The sequence below is a fragment of the Coffea arabica genome, chromosome 11e, assembly GCF_036785885.1.
Source record: "Coffea arabica cultivar ET-39 chromosome 11e, Coffea Arabica ET-39 HiFi, whole genome shotgun sequence".
In the NCBI taxonomy this organism is placed as follows: domain Eukaryota; kingdom Viridiplantae; phylum Streptophyta; class Magnoliopsida; order Gentianales; family Rubiaceae; genus Coffea; species Coffea arabica.
Window position 1 is genome coordinate 6709044 of NC_092331.1, and position 18305 is coordinate 6727348.

The window sequence follows — 18305 nt, forward strand, 5'->3', positions numbered from 1 at the left end:
GTTGACCCGAAATCGACCGGTTTTCTTTTCGGGTTCATCGGGTCCAACCCGATTCTGACCCGAATTCCCGAAACCTCAACCCAAACCCATTAATTTCGTGTTAGGTTCGTGTCGTGTTTTCAGGTCGTGTCGAAAATTGCCACCCCTAGTTGCGGTGATACATTTGCGCCGACAAATTTGAGCGACGATCCGGGCTTTGATCGAGCCGTACCGTTCCTGATTTGTCTCGCGCCTTCAGATCCTCCTTCACGCTTCGACAAGAAGCAAAATATTAAGCAATCGTTCCGACGGAGCTAAATTACTACAGGATAAAGAACGAATAGGAAATTTGGATTTCGAAACAAAAAAGAGAGGGGTGCAACACGAGGACTTCCCAGGGGGTCACCCATCCTAGTACTACTCTCGCCCAAGCACGCTTAACTTCGGAGTTCTGATGGGATCCGGTGCATTAGTGCTGGTATGATCGCACCCGCCATGTTCCTTTCGCTTTATTCTTTTAAACTACCCCGTCCTGCGAAGCAGTGTGGCTTTTCTAGACCGAAATTCATTTTAAGCGTCAATTCAAGCATTTTCCTCTTATCCTTTTATTTATTTACTTTATATTTTTTTTTGTTATTGATTTGCACCCTGTTTTTTTCCCTCATCCCGCAACTCTAAATTATCATGAAATCAATCCTTCACGCTTGCAGTTAGGGGTGGCAATTCGGGTCCAAATCAGGTTGGCGGGTCGGGTTCGGGTCAACAGACCCGCCAGAAAATCTGTTGACCCGAACCCCGACCCGCCAACCCGTGACGGGTCAGGTATGCTGACCCGAACCCGAAAATTTCAGGTTTACGGGGCGGCGGGTCGACCCGAAATGACCCGAAACTTAATTTTAATTTATTAATTTATCACTGTAATTTCTAATAAAATCAATTTCTCACAAAACTAATTACATAATCAAGTAATAAAAATTTAAATAAATGATTCCAAATCAAATCTAAAATAAATTAAACACCGTAAAAGTGTTTTATCCCAAGCAAAATATAAAATAAATTAAAACAATACAAAAGTGAAAAATAATATAATATATTATTTGTCCAAGTATAATAATTTCAACTTCACACAAATTAAATAAATTCGTTTAGGATTAAGTAATTAATGCCTTTGAAAAAAAGAATAACTTAGTTTAGTTAGATAAAATTATTTTTATGTTTATTAAATTATTTTTAATTCGTAAACGGGTCATATCGGGTCATATCAGGTCACCACGGGTTGACCCGAAATCGACCGGTTTTCTTTTCGGGTTCATCGGGTCCAACCCGATTCTGACCCGAATTCCCGAAACCTCAACCCAAACCCATTAATTTCGTGTTAGGTTCGTGTCGTGTTTTCAGGTCGTGTCGAAAATTGCCACCCCTAGTTGCGGTGATACATTTGCGCCGACAAATTTGAGCGACGATCCGGGCTTTGATCGAGCCGTACCGTTCCTGATTTGTCTCGCGCCTTCAGATCCTCCTTCACGCTTCGACAAGAAGCAAAATATTAAGCAATCGTTCCGACGGAGCTAAATTACTACAGGATAAAGAACGAATAGGAAATTTGGATTTCGAAACAAAAAAGAGAGGGGTGCAACACGAGGACTTCCCAGGGGGTCACCCATCCTAGTACTACTCTCGCCCAAGCACGCTTAACTTCGGAGTTCTGATGGGATCCGGTGCATTAGTGCTGGTATGATCGCACCCGCCATGTTCCTTTCGCTTTATTCTTTTAAACTACCCCGTCCTGCGAAGCAGTGTGGCTTTTCTAGACCGAAATTCATTTTAAGCGTCAATTCAAGCATTTTCCTCTTATCCTTTTATTTATTTACTTTATATTTTTTTTTGTTATTGATTTGCACCCTGTTTTTTTCCCTCATCCCGCAACTCTAAATTATCATGAAATCAATCCTTCACGCTTGCAGTTAGGGGTGGCAATTCGGGTCCAAATCAGGTTGGCGGGTCGGGTTCGGGTCAACAGACCCGCCAGAAAATCTGTTGACCCGAACCCCGACCCGCCAACCCGTGACGGGTCAGGTATGCTGACCCGAACCCGAAAATTTCAGGTTTACGGGGCGGCGGGTCGACCCGAAATGACCCGAAACTTAATTTTAATTTATTAATTTATCACTGTAATTTCTAATAAAATCAATTTCTCACAAAACTAATTACATAATCAAGTAATAAAAATTTAAATAAATGATTCCAAATCAAATCTAAAATAAATTAAACACCGTAAAAGTGTTTTATCCCAAGCAAAATATAAAATAAATTAAAACAATACAAAAGTGAAAAATAATATAATATATTATTTGTCCAAGTATAATAATTTCAACTTCACACAAATTAAATAAATTCGTTTAGGATTAAGTAATTAATGCCTTTGAAAAAAAGAATAACTTAGTTTAGTTAGATAAAATTATTTTTATGTTTATTAAATTATTTTTAATTCGTAAACGGGTCATATCGGGTCATATCAGGTCACCACGGGTTGACCCGAAATCGACCGGTTTTCTTTTCGGGTTCATCGGGTCCAACCCGATTCTGACCCGAATTCCCGAAACCTCAACCCAAACCCATTAATTTCGTGTTAGGTTCGTGTCGTGTTTTCAGGTCGTGTCGAAAATTGCCACCCCTAGTTGCGGTGATACATTTGCGCCGACAAATTTGAGCGACGATCCGGGCTTTGATCGAGCCGTACCGTTCCTGATTTGTCTCGCGCCTTCAGATCCTCCTTCACGCTTCGACAAGAAGCAAAATATTAAGCAATCGTTCCGACGGAGCTAAATTACTACAGGATAAAGAACGAATAGGAAATTTGGATTTCGAAACAAAAAAGAGAGGGGTGCAACACGAGGACTTCCCAGGGGGTCACCCATCCTAGTACTACTCTCGCCCAAGCACGCTTAACTTCGGAGTTCTGATGGGATCCGGTGCATTAGTGCTGGTATGATCGCACCCGCCATGTTCCTTTCGCTTTATTCTTTTAAACTACCCCGTCCTGCGAAGCAGTGTGGCTTTTCTAGACCGAAATTCATTTTAAGCGTCAATTCAAGCATTTTCCTCTTATCCTTTTATTTATTTACTTTATATTTTTTTTTGTTATTGATTTGCACCCTGTTTTTTTCCCTCATCCCGCAACTCTAAATTATCATGAAATCAATCCTTCACGCTTGCAGTTAGGGGTGGCAATTCGGGTCCAAATCAGGTTGGCGGGTCGGGTTCGGGTCAACAGACCCGCCAGAAAATCTGTTGACCCGAACCCCGACCCGCCAACCCGTGACGGGTCAGGTATGCTGACCCGAACCCGAAAATTTCAGGTTTACGGGGCGGCGGGTCGACCCGAAATGACCCGAAACTTAATTTTAATTTATTAATTTATCACTGTAATTTCTAATAAAATCAATTTCTCACAAAACTAATTACATAATCAAGTAATAAAAATTTAAATAAATGATTCCAAATCAAATCTAAAATAAATTAAACACCGTAAAAGTGTTTTATCCCAAGCAAAATATAAAATAAATTAAAACAATACAAAAGTGAAAAATAATATAATATATTATTTGTCCAAGTATAATAATTTCAACTTCACACAAATTAAATAAATTCGTTTAGGATTAAGTAATTAATGCCTTTGAAAAAAAGAATAACTTAGTTTAGTTAGATAAAATTATTTTTATGTTTATTAAATTATTTTTAATTCGTAAACGGGTCATATCGGGTCATATCAGGTCACCACGGGTTGACCCGAAATCGACCGGTTTTCTTTTCGGGTTCATCGGGTCCAACCCGATTCTGACCCGAATTCCCGAAACCTCAACCCAAACCCATTAATTTCGTGTTAGGTTCGTGTCGTGTTTTCAGGTCGTGTCGAAAATTGCCACCCCTAGTTGCGGTGATACATTTGCGCCGACAAATTTGAGCGACGATCCGGGCTTTGATCGAGCCGTACCGTTCCTGATTTGTCTCGCGCCTTCAGATCCTCCTTCACGCTTCGACAAGAAGCAAAATATTAAGCAATCGTTCCGACGGAGCTAAATTACTACAGGATAAAGAACGAATAGGAAATTTGGATTTCGAAACAAAAAAGAAAGGGGTGCAACACGAGGACTTCCCAGGGGGTCACCCATCCTAGTACTACTCTCGCCCAAGCACGCTTAACTTCGGAGTTCTGATGGGATCCGGTGCATTAGTGCTGGTATGATCGCACCCGCCATGTTCCTTTCGCTTTATTCTTTTAAACTACCCCGTCCTGCGAAGCAGTGTGGCTTTTCTAGACCGAAATTCATTTTAAGCGTCAATTCAAGCATTTTCCTCTTATCCTTTTATTTATTTACTTTATATTTTTTTTTGTTATTGATTTGCACCCTGTTTTTTTCCCTCATCCCGCAACTCTAAATTATCATGAAATCAATCCTTCACGCTTGCAGTTAGGGGTGGCAATTCGGGTCCAAATCAGGTTGGCGGGTCGGGTTCGGGTCAACAGACCCGCCAGAAAATCTGTTGACCCGAACCCCGACCCGCCAACCCGTGACGGGTCAGGTATGCTGACCCGAACCCGAAAATTTCTGGTTTACGGGGCGGCGGGTCGACCCGAAATGACCCGAAACTTAATTTTAATTTATTAATTTATCACTGTAATTTCTAATAAAATCAATTTCTCACAAAACTAATTACATAATCAAGTAATAAAAATTTAAATAAATGATTCCAAATCAAATCTAAAATAAATTAAACACCGTAAAAGTGTTTTATCCCAAGCAAAATATAAAATAAATTAAAACAATACAAAAGTGAAAAATAATATAATATATTATTTGTCCAAGTATAATAATTTCAACTTCACACAAATTAAATAAATTCGTTTAGGATTAAGTAATTAATGCCTTTGAAAAAAAGAATAACTTAGTTTAGTTAGATAAAATTATTTTTATGTTTATTAAATTATTTTTAATTCGTAAACGGGTCATATCGGGTCATATCAGGTCACCACGGGTTGACCCGAAATCGACCGGTTTTCTTTTCGGGTTCATCGGGTCCAACCCGATTCTGACCCGAATTCCCGAAACCTCAACCCAAACCCATTAATTTCGTGTTAGGTTCGTGTCGTGTTTTCAGGTCGTGTCGAAAATTGCCACCCCTAGTTGCGGTGATACATTTGCGCCGACAAATTTGAGCGACGATCCGGGCTTTGATCGAGCCGTACCGTTCCTGATTTGTCTCGCGCCTTCAGATCCTCCTTCACGCTTCGACAAGAAGCAAAATATTAAGCAATCGTTCCGACGGAGCTAAATTACTACAGGATAAAGAACGAATAGGAAATTTGGATTTCGAAACAAAAAAGAGAGGGATGCAACACGAGGACTTCCCAGGGGGTCACCCATCCTAGTACTACTCTCGCCCAAGCACGCTTAACTTCGGAGTTCTGATGGGATCCGGTGCATTAGTGCTGGTATGATCGCACCCGCCATGTTCCTTTCGTTTTATTCTTTTAAACTACCCCGTCCTGCGAAGCAGTGTGGCTTTTCTAGACCGAAATTCATTTTAAGCGTCAATTCAAGCATTTTCCTCTTATCCTTTTATTTATTTACTTTATATTTTTTTTTGTTATTGATTTGCACCCTGTTTTTTTCCCTCATCCCGCAACTCTAAATTATCATGAAATCAATCCTTCACGCTTGCAGTTAGGGGTGGCAATTCGGGTCCAAATCAGGTTGGCGGGTCGGGTTCGGGTCAACAGACCCGCCAGAAAATCTGTTGACCCGAACCCCGACCCGCCAACCCGTGACGGGTCAGGTATGCTGACCCGAACCCGAAAATTTCAGGTTTACGGGGCGGCGGGTCGACCCGAAATGACCCGAAACTTAATTTTAATTTATTAATTTATCACTGTAATTTCTAATAAAATCAATTTCTCACAAAACTAATTACATAATCAAGTAATAAAAATTTAAATAAATGATTCCAAATCAAATCTAAAATAAATTAAACACCGTAAAAGTGTTTTATCCCAAGCAAAATATAAAATAAATTAAAACAATACAAAAGTGAAAAATAATATAATATATTATTTGTCCAAGTATAATAATTTCAACTTCACACAAATTAAATAAATTCGTTTAGGATTAAGTAATTAATGCCTTTGAAAAAAAGAATAACTTAGTTTAGTTAGATAAAATTATTTTTATGTTTATTAAATTATTTTTAATTCGTAAACGGGTCATATCGGGTCATATCAGGTCACCACGGGTTGACCCGAAATCGACCGGTTTTCTTTTCGGGTTCATCGGGTCCAACCCGATTCTGACCCGAATTCCCGAAACCTCAACCCAAACCCATTAATTTCGTGTTAGGTTCGTGTCGTGTTTTCAGGTCGTGTCGAAAATTGCCACCCCTAGTTGCGGTGATACATTTGCGCCGACAAATTTGAGCGACGATCCGGGCTTTGATCGAGCCGTACCGTTCCTGATTTGTCTCGCGCCTTCAGATCCTCCTTCACGCTTCGACAAGAAGCAAAATATTAAGCAATCGTTCCGACGGAGCTAAATTACTACAGGATAAAGAACGAATAGGAAATTTGGATTTCGAAACAAAAAAGAGAGGGGTGCAACACGAGGACTTCCCAGGGGGTCACCCATCCTAGTACTACTCTCGCCCAAGCACGCTTAACTTCGGAGTTCTGATGGGATCCGGTGCATTAGTGCTGGTATGATCGCACCCGCCATGTTCCTTTCGCTTTATTCTTTTAAACTACCCCGTCCTGCGAAGCAGTGTGGCTTTTCTAGACCGAAATTCATTTTAAGCGTCAATTCAAGCATTTTCCTCTTATCCTTTTATTTATTTACTTTATATTTTTTTTTGTTATTGATTTGCACCCTGTTTTTTTCCCTCATCCCGCAACTCTAAATTATCATGAAATCAATCCTTCACGCTTGCAGTTAGGGGTGGCAATTCGGGTCCAAATCAGGTTGGCGGGTCGGGTTCGGGTCAACAGACCCGCCAGAAAATCTGTTGACCCGAACCCCGACCCGCCAACCCGTGACGGGTCAGGTATGCTGACCCGAACCCGAAAATTTCAGGTTTACGGGGCGGCGGGTCGACCCGAAATGACCCGAAACTTAATTTTAATTTATTAATTTATCACTGTAATTTCTAATAAAATCAATTTCTCACAAAACTAATTACATAATCAAGTAATAAAAATTTAAATAAATGATTCCAAATCAAATCTAAAATAAATTAAACACCGTAAAAGTGTTTTATCCCAAGCAAAATATAAAATAAATTAAAACAATACAAAAGTGAAAAATAATATAATATATTATTTGTCCAAGTATAATAATTTCAACTTCACACAAATTAAATAAATTCGTTTAGGATTAAGTAATTAATGCCTTTGAAAAAAAGAATAACTTAGTTTAGTTAGATAAAATTATTTTTATGTTTATTAAATTATTTTTAATTCGTAAACGGGTCATATCGGGTCATATCAGGTCACCACGGGTTGACCCGAAATCGACCGGTTTTCTTTTCGGGTTCATCGGGTCCAACCCGATTCTGACCCGAATTCCCGAAACCTCAACCCAAACCCATTAATTTCGTGTTAGGTTCGTGTCGTGTTTTCAGGTCGTGTCGAAAATTGCCACCCCTAGTTGCGGTGATACATTTGCGCCGACAAATTTGAGCGACGATCCGGGCTTTGATCGAGCCGTACCGTTCCTGATTTGTCTCGCGCCTTCAGATCCTCCTTCACGCTTCGACAAGAAGCAAAATATTAAGCAATCGTTCCGACGGAGCTAAATTACTACAGGATAAAGAACGAATAGGAAATTTGGATTTCGAAACAAAAAAGAGAGGGGTGCAACACGAGGACTTCCCAGGGGGTCACCCATCCTAGTACTACTCTCGCCCAAGCACGCTTAACTTCGGAGTTCTGATGGGATCCGGTGCATTAGTGCTGGTATGATCGCACCCGCCATGTTCCTTTCGCTTTATTCTTTTAAACTACCCCGTCCTGCGAAGCAGTGTGGCTTTTCTAGACCGAAATTCATTTTAAGCGTCAATTCAAGCATTTTCCTCTTATCCTTTTATTTATTTACTTTATATTTTTTTTTGTTATTGATTTGCACCCTGTTTTTTTCCCTCATCCCGCAACTCTAAATTATCATGAAATCAATCCTTCACGCTTGCAGTTAGGGGTGGCAATTCGGGTCCAAATCAGGTTGGCGGGTCGGGTTCGGGTCAACAGACCCGCCAGAAAATCTGTTGACCCGAACCCCGACCCGCCAACCCGTGACGGGTCAGGTATGCTGACCCGAACCCGAAAATTTCAGGTTTACGGGGCGGCGGGTCGACCCGAAATGACCCGAAACTTAATTTTAATTTATTAATTTATCACTGTAATTTCTAATAAAATCAATTTCTCACAAAACTAATTACATAATCAAGTAATAAAAATTTAAATAAATGATTCCAAATCAAATCTAAAATAAATTAAACACCGTAAAAGTGTTTTATCCCAAGCAAAATATAAAATAAATTAAAACAATACAAAAGTGAAAAATAATATAATATATTATTTGTCCAAGTATAATAATTTCAACTTCACACAAATTAAATAAATTCGTTTAGGATTAAGTAATTAATGCCTTTGAAAAAAAGAATAACTTAGTTTAGTTAGATAAAATTATTTTTATGTTTATTAAATTATTTTTAATTCGTAAACGGGTCATATCGGGTCATATCAGGTCACCACGGGTTGACCCGAAATCGACCGGTTTTCTTTTCGGGTTCATCGGGTCCAACCCGATTCTGACCCGAATTCCCGAAACCTCAACCCAAACCCATTAATTTCGTGTTAGGTTCGTGTCGTGTTTTCAGGTCGTGTCGAAAATTGCCACCCCTAGTTGCGGTGATACATTTGCGCCGACAAATTTGAGCGACGATCCGGGCTTTGATCGAGCCGTACCGTTCCTGATTTGTCTCGCGCCTTCAGATCCTCCTTCACGCTTCGACAAGAAGCAAAATATTAAGCAATCGTTCCGACGGAGCTAAATTACTACAGGATAAAGAACGAATAGGAAATTTGGATTTCGAAACAAAAAAGAGAGGGGTGCAACACGAGGACTTCCCAGGGGGTCACCCATCCTAGTACTACTCTCGCCCAAGCACGCTTAACTTCGGAGTTCTGATGGGATCCGGTGCATTAGTGCTGGTATGATCGCACCCGCCATGTTCCTTTCGCTTTATTCTTTTAAACTACCCCGTCCTGCGAAGCAGTGTGGCTTTTCTAGACCGAAATTCATTTTAAGCGTCAATTCAAGCATTTTCCTCTTATCCTTTTATTTATTTACTTTATATTTTTTTTTGTTATTGATTTGCACCCTGTTTTTTTCCCTCATCCCGCAACTCTAAATTATCATGAAATCAATCCTTCACGCTTGCAGTTAGGGGTGGCAATTCGGGTCCAAATCAGGTTGGCGGGTCGGGTTCGGGTCAACAGACCCGCCAGAAAATCTGTTGACCCGAACCCCGACCCGCCAACCCGTGACGGGTCAGGTATGCTGACCCGAACCCGAAAATTTCAGGTTTACGGGGCGGCGGGTCGACCCGAAATGACCCGAAACTTAATTTTAATTTATTAATTTATCACTGTAATTTCTAATAAAATCAATTTCTCACAAAACTAATTACATAATCAAGTAATAAAAATTTAAATAAATGATTCCAAATCAAATCTAAAATAAATTAAACACCGTAAAAGTGTTTTATCCCAAGCAAAATATAAAATAAATTAAAACAATACAAAAGTGAAAAATAATATAATATATTATTTGTCCAAGTATAATAATTTCAACTTCACACAAATTAAATAAATTCGTTTAGGATTAAGTAATTAATGCCTTTGAAAAAAAGAATAACTTAGTTTAGTTAGATAAAATTATTTTTATGTTTATTAAATTATTTTTAATTCGTAAACGGGTCATATCGGGTCATATCAGGTCACCACGGGTTGACCCGAAATCGACCGGTTTTCTTTTCGGGTTCATCGGGTCCAACCCGATTCTGACCCGAATTCCCGAAACCTCAACCCAAACCCATTAATTTCGTGTTAGGTTCGTGTCGTGTTTTCAGGTCGTGTCGAAAATTGCCACCCCTAGTTGCGGTGATACATTTGCGCCGACAAATTTGAGCGACGATCCGGGCTTTGATCGAGCCGTACCGTTCCTGATTTGTCTCGCGCCTTCAGATCCTCCTTCACGCTTCGACAAGAAGCAAAATATTAAGCAATCGTTCCGACGGAGCTAAATTACTACAGGATAAAGAACGAATAGGAAATTTGGATTTCGAAACAAAAAAGAAAGGGGTGCAACACGAGGACTTCCCAGGGGGTCACCCATCCTAGTACTACTCTCGCCCAAGCACGCTTAACTTCGGAGTTCTGATGGGATCCGGTGCATTAGTGCTGGTATGATCGCACCCGCCATGTTCCTTTCGCTTTATTCTTTTAAACTACCCCGTCCTGCGAAGCAGTGTGGCTTTTCTAGACCGAAATTCATTTTAAGCGTCAATTCAAGCATTTTCCTCTTATCCTTTTATTTATTTACTTTATATTTTTTTTTGTTATTGATTTGCACCCTGTTTTTTTCCCTCATCCCGCAACTCTAAATTATCATGAAATCAATCCTTCACGCTTGCAGTTAGGGGTGGCAATTCGGGTCCAAATCAGGTTGGCGGGTCGGGTTCGGGTCAACAGACCCGCCAGAAAATCTGTTGACCCGAACCCCGACCCGCCAACCCGTGACGGGTCAGGTATGCTGACCCGAACCCGAAAATTTCTGGTTTACGGGGCGGCGGGTCGACCCGAAATGACCCGAAACTTAATTTTAATTTATTAATTTATCACTGTAATTTCTAATAAAATCAATTTCTCACAAAACTAATTACATAATCAAGTAATAAAAATTTAAATAAATGATTCCAAATCAAATCTAAAATAAATTAAACACCGTAAAAGTGTTTTATCCCAAGCAAAATATAAAATAAATTAAAACAATACAAAAGTGAAAAATAATATAATATATTATTTGTCCAAGTATAATAATTTCAACTTCACACAAATTAAATAAATTCGTTTAGGATTAAGTAATTAATGCCTTTGAAAAAAAGAATAACTTAGTTTAGTTAGATAAAATTATTTTTATGTTTATTAAATTATTTTTAATTCGTAAACGGGTCATATCGGGTCATATCAGGTCACCACGGGTTGACCCGAAATCGACCGGTTTTCTTTTCGGGTTCATCGGGTCCAACCCGATTCTGACCCGAATTCCCGAAACCTCAACCCAAACCCATTAATTTCGTGTTAGGTTCGTGTCGTGTTTTCAGGTCGTGTCGAAAATTGCCACCCCTAGTTGCGGTGATACATTTGCGCCGACAAATTTGAGCGACGATCCGGGCTTTGATCGAGCCGTACCGTTCCTGATTTGTCTCGCGCCTTCAGATCCTCCTTCACGCTTCGACAAGAAGCAAAATATTAAGCAATCGTTCCGACGGAGCTAAATTACTACAGGATAAAGAACGAATAGGAAATTTGGATTTCGAAACAAAAAAGAGAGGGATGCAACACGAGGACTTCCCAGGGGGTCACCCATCCTAGTACTACTCTCGCCCAAGCACGCTTAACTTCGGAGTTCTGATGGGATCCGGTGCATTAGTGCTGGTATGATCGCACCCGCCATGTTCCTTTCGTTTTATTCTTTTAAACTACCCCGTCCTGCGAAGCAGTGTGGCTTTTCTAGACCGAAATTCATTTTAAGCGTCAATTCAAGCATTTTCCTCTTATCCTTTTATTTATTTACTTTATATTTTTTTTTGTTATTGATTTGCACCCTGTTTTTTTCCCTCATCCCGCAACTCTAAATTATCATGAAATCAATCCTTCACGCTTGCAGTTAGGGGTGGCAATTCGGGTCCAAATCAGGTTGGCGGGTCGGGTTCGGGTCAACAGACCCGCCAGAAAATCTGTTGACCCGAACCCCGACCCGCCAACCCGTGACGGGTCAGGTATGCTGACCCGAACCCGAAAATTTCAGGTTTACGGGGCGGCGGGTCGACCCGAAATGACCCGAAACTTAATTTTAATTTATTAATTTATCACTGTAATTTCTAATAAAATCAATTTCTCACAAAACTAATTACATAATCAAGTAATAAAAATTTAAATAAATGATTCCAAATCAAATCTAAAATAAATTAAACACCGTAAAAGTGTTTTATCCCAAGCAAAATATAAAATAAATTAAAACAATACAAAAGTGAAAAATAATATAATATATTATTTGTCCAAGTATAATAATTTCAACTTCACACAAATTAAATAAATTCGTTTAGGATTAAGTAATTAATGCCTTTGAAAAAAAGAATAACTTAGTTTAGTTAGATAAAATTATTTTTATGTTTATTAAATTATTTTTAATTCGTAAACGGGTCATATCGGGTCATATCAGGTCACCACGGGTTGACCCGAAATCGACCGGTTTTCTTTTCGGGTTCATCGGGTCCAACCCGATTCTGACCCGAATTCCCGAAACCTCAACCCAAACCCATTAATTTCGTGTTAGGTTCGTGTCGTGTTTTCAGGTCGTGTCGAAAATTGCCACCCCTAGTTGCGGTGATACATTTGCGCCGACAAATTTGAGCGACGATCCGGGCTTTGATCGAGCCGTACCGTTCCTGATTTGTCTCGCGCCTTCAGATCCTCCTTCACGCTTCGACAAGAAGCAAAATATTAAGCAATCGTTCCGACGGAGCTAAATTACTACAGGATAAAGAACGAATAGGAAATTTGGATTTCGAAACAAAAAAGAGAGGGGTGCAACACGAGGACTTCCCAGGGGGTCACCCATCCTAGTACTACTCTCGCCCAAGCACGCTTAACTTCGGAGTTCTGATGGGATCCGGTGCATTAGTGCTGGTATGATCGCACCCGCCATGTTCCTTTCGCTTTATTCTTTTAAACTACCCCGTCCTGCGAAGCAGTGTGGCTTTTCTAGACCGAAATTCATTTTAAGCGTCAATTCAAGCATTTTCCTCTTATCCTTTTATTTATTTACTTTATATTTTTTTTTGTTATTGATTTGCACCCTGTTTTTTTCCCTCATCCCGCAACTCTAAATTATCATGAAATCAATCCTTCACGCTTGCAGTTAGGGGTGGCAATTCGGGTCCAAATCAGGTTGGCGGGTCGGGTTCGGGTCAACAGACCCGCCAGAAAATCTGTTGACCCGAACCCCGACCCGCCAACCCGTGACGGGTCAGGTATGCTGACCCGAACCCGAAAATTTCAGGTTTACGGGGCGGCGGGTCGACCCGAAATGACCCGAAACTTAATTTTAATTTATTAATTTATCACTGTAATTTCTAATAAAATCAATTTCTCACAAAACTAATTACATAATCAAGTAATAAAAATTTAAATAAATGATTCCAAATCAAATCTAAAATAAATTAAACACCGTAAAAGTGTTTTATCCCAAGCAAAATATAAAATAAATTAAAACAATACAAAAGTGAAAAATAATATAATATATTATTTGTCCAAGTATAATAATTTCAACTTCACACAAATTAAATAAATTCGTTTAGGATTAAGTAATTAATGCCTTTGAAAAAAAGAATAACTTAGTTTAGTTAGATAAAATTATTTTTATGTTTATTAAATTATTTTTAATTCGTAAACGGGTCATATCGGGTCATATCAGGTCACCACGGGTTGACCCGAAATCGACCGGTTTTCTTTTCGGGTTCATCGGGTCCAACCCGATTCTGACCCGAATTCCCGAAACCTCAACCCAAACCCATTAATTTCGTGTTAGGTTCGTGTCGTGTTTTCAGGTCGTGTCGAAAATTGCCACCCCTAGTTGCGGTGATACATTTGCGCCGACAAATTTGAGCGACGATCCGGGCTTTGATCGAGCCGTACCGTTCCTGATTTGTCTCGCGCCTTCAGATCCTCCTTCACGCTTCGACAAGAAGCAAAATATTAAGCAATCGTTCCGACGGAGCTAAATTACTACAGGATAAAGAACGAATAGGAAATTTGGATTTCGAAACAAAAAAGAGAGGGGTGCAACACGAGGACTTCCCAGGGGGTCACCCATCCTAGTACTACTCTCGCCCAAGCACGCTTAACTTCGGAGTTCTGATGGGATCCGGTGCATTAGTGCTGGTATGATCGCACCCGCCATGTTCCTTTCGCTTTATTCTTTTAAACTACCCCGTCCTGCGAAGCAGTGTGGCTTTTCTAGACCGAAATTCATTTTAAGCGTCAATTCAAGCATTTTCCTCTTATCCTTTTATTTATTTACTTTATATTTTTTTTTGTTATTGATTTGCACCCTGTTTTTTTCCCTCATCCCGCAACTCTAAATTATCATGAAATCAATCCTTCACGCTTGCAGTTAGGGGTGGCAATTCGGGTCCAAATCAGGTTGGCGGGTCGGGTTCGGGTCAACAGACCCGCCAGAAAATCTGTTGACCCGAACCCCGACCCGCCAACCCGTGACGGGTCAGGTATGCTGACCCGAACCCGAAAATTTCAGGTTTACGGGGCGGCGGGTCGACCCGAAATGACCCGAAACTTAATTTTAATTTATTAATTTATCACTGTAATTTCTAATAAAATCAATTTCTCACAAAACTAATTACATAATCAAGTAATAAAAATTTAAATAAATGATTCCAAATCAAATCTAAAATAAATTAAACACCGTAAAAGTGTTTTATCCCAAGCAAAATATAAAATAAATTAAAACAATACAAAAGTGAAAAATAATATAATATATTATTTGTCCAAGTATAATAATTTCAACTTCACACAAATTAAATAAATTCGTTTAGGATTAAGTAATTAATGCCTTTGAAAAAAAGAATAACTTAGTTTAGTTAGATAAAATTATTTTTATGTTTATTAAATTATTTTTAATTCGTAAACGGGTCATATCGGGTCATATCAGGTCACCACGGGTTGACCCGAAATCGACCGGTTTTCTTTTCGGGTTCATCGGGTCCAACCCGATTCTGACCCGAATTCCCGAAACCTCAACCCAAACCCATTAATTTCGTGTTAGGTTCGTGTCGTGTTTTCAGGTCGTGTCGAAAATTGCCACCCCTAGTTGCGGTGATACATTTGCGCCGACAAATTTGAGCGACGATCCGGGCTTTGATCGAGCCGTACCGTTCCTGATTTGTCTCGCGCCTTCAGATCCTCCTTCACGCTTCGACAAGAAGCAAAATATTAAGCAATCGTTCCGACGGAGCTAAATTACTACAGGATAAAGAACGAATAGGAAATTTGGATTTCGAAACAAAAAAGAGAGGGGTGCAACACGAGGACTTCCCAGGGGGTCACCCATCCTAGTACTACTCTCGCCCAAGCACGCTTAACTTCGGAGTTCTGATGGGATCCGGTGCATTAGTGCTGGTATGATCGCACCCGCCATGTTCCTTTCGCTTTATTCTTTTAAACTACCCCGTCCTGCGAAGCAGTGTGGCTTTTCTAGACCGAAATTCATTTTAAGCGTCAATTCAAGCATTTTCCTCTTATCCTTTTATTTATTTACTTTATATTTTTTTTTGTTATTGATTTGCACCCTGTTTTTTTCCCTCATCCCGCAACTCTAAATTATCATGAAATCAATCCTTCACGCTTGCAGTTAGGGGTGGCAATTCGGGTCCAAATCAGGTTGGCGGGTCGGGTTCGGGTCAACAGACCCGCCAGAAAATCTGTTGACCCGAACCCCGACCCGCCAACCCGTGACGGGTCAGGTATGCTGACCCGAACCCGAAAATTTCAGGTTTACGGGGCGGCGGGTCGACCCGAAATGACCCGAAACTTAATTTTAATTTATTAATTTATCACTGTAATTTCTAATAAAATCAATTTCTCACAAAACTAATTACATAATCAAGTAATAAAAATTTAAATAAATGATTCCAAATCAAATCTAAAATAAATTAAACACCGTAAAAGTGTTTTATCCCAAGCAAAATATAAAATAAATTAAAACAATACAAAAGTGAAAAATAATATAATATATTATTTGTCCAAGTATAATAATTTCAACTTCACACAAATTAAATAAATTCGTTTAGGATTAAGTAATTAATGCCTTTGAAAAAAAGAATAACTTAGTTTAGTTAGATAAAATTATTTTTATGTTTATTAAATTATTTTTAATTCGTAAACGGGTCATATCGGGTCATATCAGGTCACCACGGGTTGACCCGAAATCGACCGGTTTTCTTTTCGGGTTCATCGGGTCCAACCCGATTCTGACCCGAATTCCCGAAACCTCAACCCAAACCCATTAATTTCGTGTTAGGTTCGTGTCGTGTTTTCAGGTCGTGTCGAAAATTGCCACCCCTAGTTGCGGTGATACATTTGCGCCGACAAATTTGAGCGACGATCCGGGCTTTGATCGAGCCGTACCGTTCCTGATTTGTCTCGCGCCTTCAGATCCTCCTTCACGCTTCGACAAGAAGCAAAATATTAAGCAATCGTTCCGACGGAGCTAAATTACTACAGGATAAAGAACGAATAGGAAATTTGGATTTCGAAACAAAAAAGAAAGGGGTGCAACACGAGGACTTCCCAGGGGGTCACCCATCCTAGTACTACTCTCGCCCAAGCACGCTTAACTTCGGAGTTCTGATGGGATCCGGTGCATTAGTGCTGGTATGATCGCACCCGCCATGTTCCTTTCGCTTTATTCTTTTAAACTACCCCGTCCTGCGAAGCAGTGTGGCTTTTCTAGACCGAAATTCATTTTAAGCGTCAATTCAAGCATTTTCCTCTTATCCTTTTATTTATTTACTTTATATTTTTTTTTGTTATTGATTTGCACCCTGTTTTTTTCCCTCATCCCGCAACTCTAAATTATCATGAAATCAATCCTTCACGCTTGCAGTTAGGGGTGGCAATTCGGGTCCAAATCAGGTTGGCGGGTCGGGTTCGGGTCAACAGACCCGCCAGAAAATCTGTTGACCCGAACCCCGACCCGCCAACCCGTGACGGGTCAGGTATGCTGACCCGAACCCGAAAATTTCTGGTTTACGGGGCGGCGGGTCGACCCGAAATGACCCGAAACTTAATTTTAATTTATTAATTTATCACTGTAATTTCTAATAAAATCAATTTCTCACAAAACTAATTACATAATCAAGTAATAAAAATTTAAATAAATGATTCCAAATCAAATCTAAAATAAATTAAACACCGTAAAAGTGTTTTATCCCAAGCAAAATATAAAATAAATTAAAACAATACAAAAGTGAAAAATAATATAATATATTATTTGTCCAAGTATAATAATTTCAACTTCACACAAATTAAATAAATTCGTTTAGGATTAAGTAATTAATGCCTTTGAAAAAAAGAATAACTTAGTTTAGTTAGATAAAATTATTTTTATGTTTATTAAATTATTTTTAATTCGTAAACGGGTCATATCGGGTCATATCAGGTCACCACGGGTTGACCCGAAATCGACCGGTTTTCTTTTCGGGTTCATCGGGTCCAACCCGATTCTGACCCGAATTCCCGAAACCTCAACCCAAACCCATTAATTTCGTGTTAGGTTCGTGTCGTGTTTTCAGGTCGTGTCGAAAATTGCCACCCCTAGTTGCGGTGATACATTTGCGCCGACAAATTTGAGCGACGATCCGGGCTTTGATCGAGCCGTACCGTTCCTGATTTGTCTCGCGCCTTCAGATCCTCCTTCACGCTTCGACAAGAAGCAAAATATTAAGCAATCGTTCCGACGGAGCTAAATTACTACAGGATAAAGAACGAATAGGAAATTTGGATTTCGAAACAAAAAAGAGAGGGATGCAACACGAGGACTTCCCAGGGGGTCACCCATCCTAGTACTACTCTCGCCCAAGCACGCTTAACTTCGGAGTTCTGATGGGATCCGGTGCATTAGTGCTGGTATGATCGCACCCGCCATGTTCCTTTCGTTTTATTCTTTTAAACTACCCCGTCCTGCGAAGCAGTGTGGCTTTTCTAGACCGAAATTCATTTTAAGCGTCAATTCAAGCATTTTCCTCTTATCCTTTTATTTATTTACTTTATATTTTTTTTTGTTATTGATTTGCACCCTGTTTTTTTCCCTCATCCCGCAACTCTAAATTATCATGAAATCAATCCTTCACGCTTGCAGTTAGGGGTGGCAATTCGGGTCCAAATCAGGTTGGCGGGTCGGGTTCGGGTCAACAGACCC

At 39.7% G+C, this 18305-nt stretch overlaps 15 non-coding genes across 15 annotated transcripts; all 15 read right to left on the minus strand.

Annotated features, from left to right (window-relative positions):
• Window positions 1–352: 352 nt before the first annotated feature.
• On the minus strand, window positions 353–471 carry LOC140030460 (5S ribosomal RNA). Its single transcript, XR_011834375.1, has one exon. It is a non-coding gene; the product is annotated as a 5S ribosomal RNA (ribosomal RNA).
• A 1135-nt stretch (window positions 472–1606) lies between these two features.
• Window positions 1607–1725, minus strand: LOC140030471 (5S ribosomal RNA). The gene has a single exon (XR_011834386.1). It is a non-coding gene; the product is annotated as a 5S ribosomal RNA (ribosomal RNA).
• Window positions 1726–2860: 1135 nt separating this feature from the next.
• Window positions 2861–2979, minus strand: LOC140030482 (5S ribosomal RNA). The gene has a single exon (XR_011834397.1). It is a non-coding gene; the product is annotated as a 5S ribosomal RNA (ribosomal RNA).
• A 1135-nt stretch (window positions 2980–4114) lies between these two features.
• Window positions 4115–4233, minus strand: LOC140030493 (5S ribosomal RNA). Its single transcript, XR_011834408.1, has one exon. It is a non-coding gene; the product is annotated as a 5S ribosomal RNA (ribosomal RNA).
• A 1135-nt stretch (window positions 4234–5368) lies between these two features.
• On the minus strand, window positions 5369–5487 carry LOC140029971 (5S ribosomal RNA). The gene has a single exon (XR_011833886.1). It is a non-coding gene; the product is annotated as a 5S ribosomal RNA (ribosomal RNA).
• A 1135-nt stretch (window positions 5488–6622) lies between these two features.
• Window positions 6623–6741, minus strand: LOC140030504 (5S ribosomal RNA). The gene has a single exon (XR_011834419.1). It is a non-coding gene; the product is annotated as a 5S ribosomal RNA (ribosomal RNA).
• A 1135-nt stretch (window positions 6742–7876) lies between these two features.
• LOC140030515 (5S ribosomal RNA) lies at window positions 7877–7995 on the minus strand. The gene has a single exon (XR_011834430.1). It is a non-coding gene; the product is annotated as a 5S ribosomal RNA (ribosomal RNA).
• A 1135-nt stretch (window positions 7996–9130) lies between these two features.
• LOC140030526 (5S ribosomal RNA) lies at window positions 9131–9249 on the minus strand. The gene has a single exon (XR_011834441.1). It is a non-coding gene; the product is annotated as a 5S ribosomal RNA (ribosomal RNA).
• A 1135-nt stretch (window positions 9250–10384) lies between these two features.
• On the minus strand, window positions 10385–10503 carry LOC140030537 (5S ribosomal RNA). The gene has a single exon (XR_011834452.1). It is a non-coding gene; the product is annotated as a 5S ribosomal RNA (ribosomal RNA).
• A 1135-nt stretch (window positions 10504–11638) lies between these two features.
• Window positions 11639–11757, minus strand: LOC140029974 (5S ribosomal RNA). The gene has a single exon (XR_011833888.1). It is a non-coding gene; the product is annotated as a 5S ribosomal RNA (ribosomal RNA).
• A 1135-nt stretch (window positions 11758–12892) lies between these two features.
• LOC140030548 (5S ribosomal RNA) lies at window positions 12893–13011 on the minus strand. The gene has a single exon (XR_011834463.1). It is a non-coding gene; the product is annotated as a 5S ribosomal RNA (ribosomal RNA).
• A 1135-nt stretch (window positions 13012–14146) lies between these two features.
• LOC140030559 (5S ribosomal RNA) lies at window positions 14147–14265 on the minus strand. Its single transcript, XR_011834474.1, has one exon. It is a non-coding gene; the product is annotated as a 5S ribosomal RNA (ribosomal RNA).
• Window positions 14266–15400: 1135 nt separating this feature from the next.
• LOC140030571 (5S ribosomal RNA) lies at window positions 15401–15519 on the minus strand. Its single transcript, XR_011834486.1, has one exon. It is a non-coding gene; the product is annotated as a 5S ribosomal RNA (ribosomal RNA).
• Window positions 15520–16654: 1135 nt separating this feature from the next.
• Window positions 16655–16773, minus strand: LOC140030582 (5S ribosomal RNA). The gene has a single exon (XR_011834497.1). It is a non-coding gene; the product is annotated as a 5S ribosomal RNA (ribosomal RNA).
• Window positions 16774–17908: 1135 nt separating this feature from the next.
• On the minus strand, window positions 17909–18027 carry LOC140029975 (5S ribosomal RNA). Its single transcript, XR_011833889.1, has one exon. It is a non-coding gene; the product is annotated as a 5S ribosomal RNA (ribosomal RNA).
• Window positions 18028–18305: the final 278 nt, after the last annotated feature.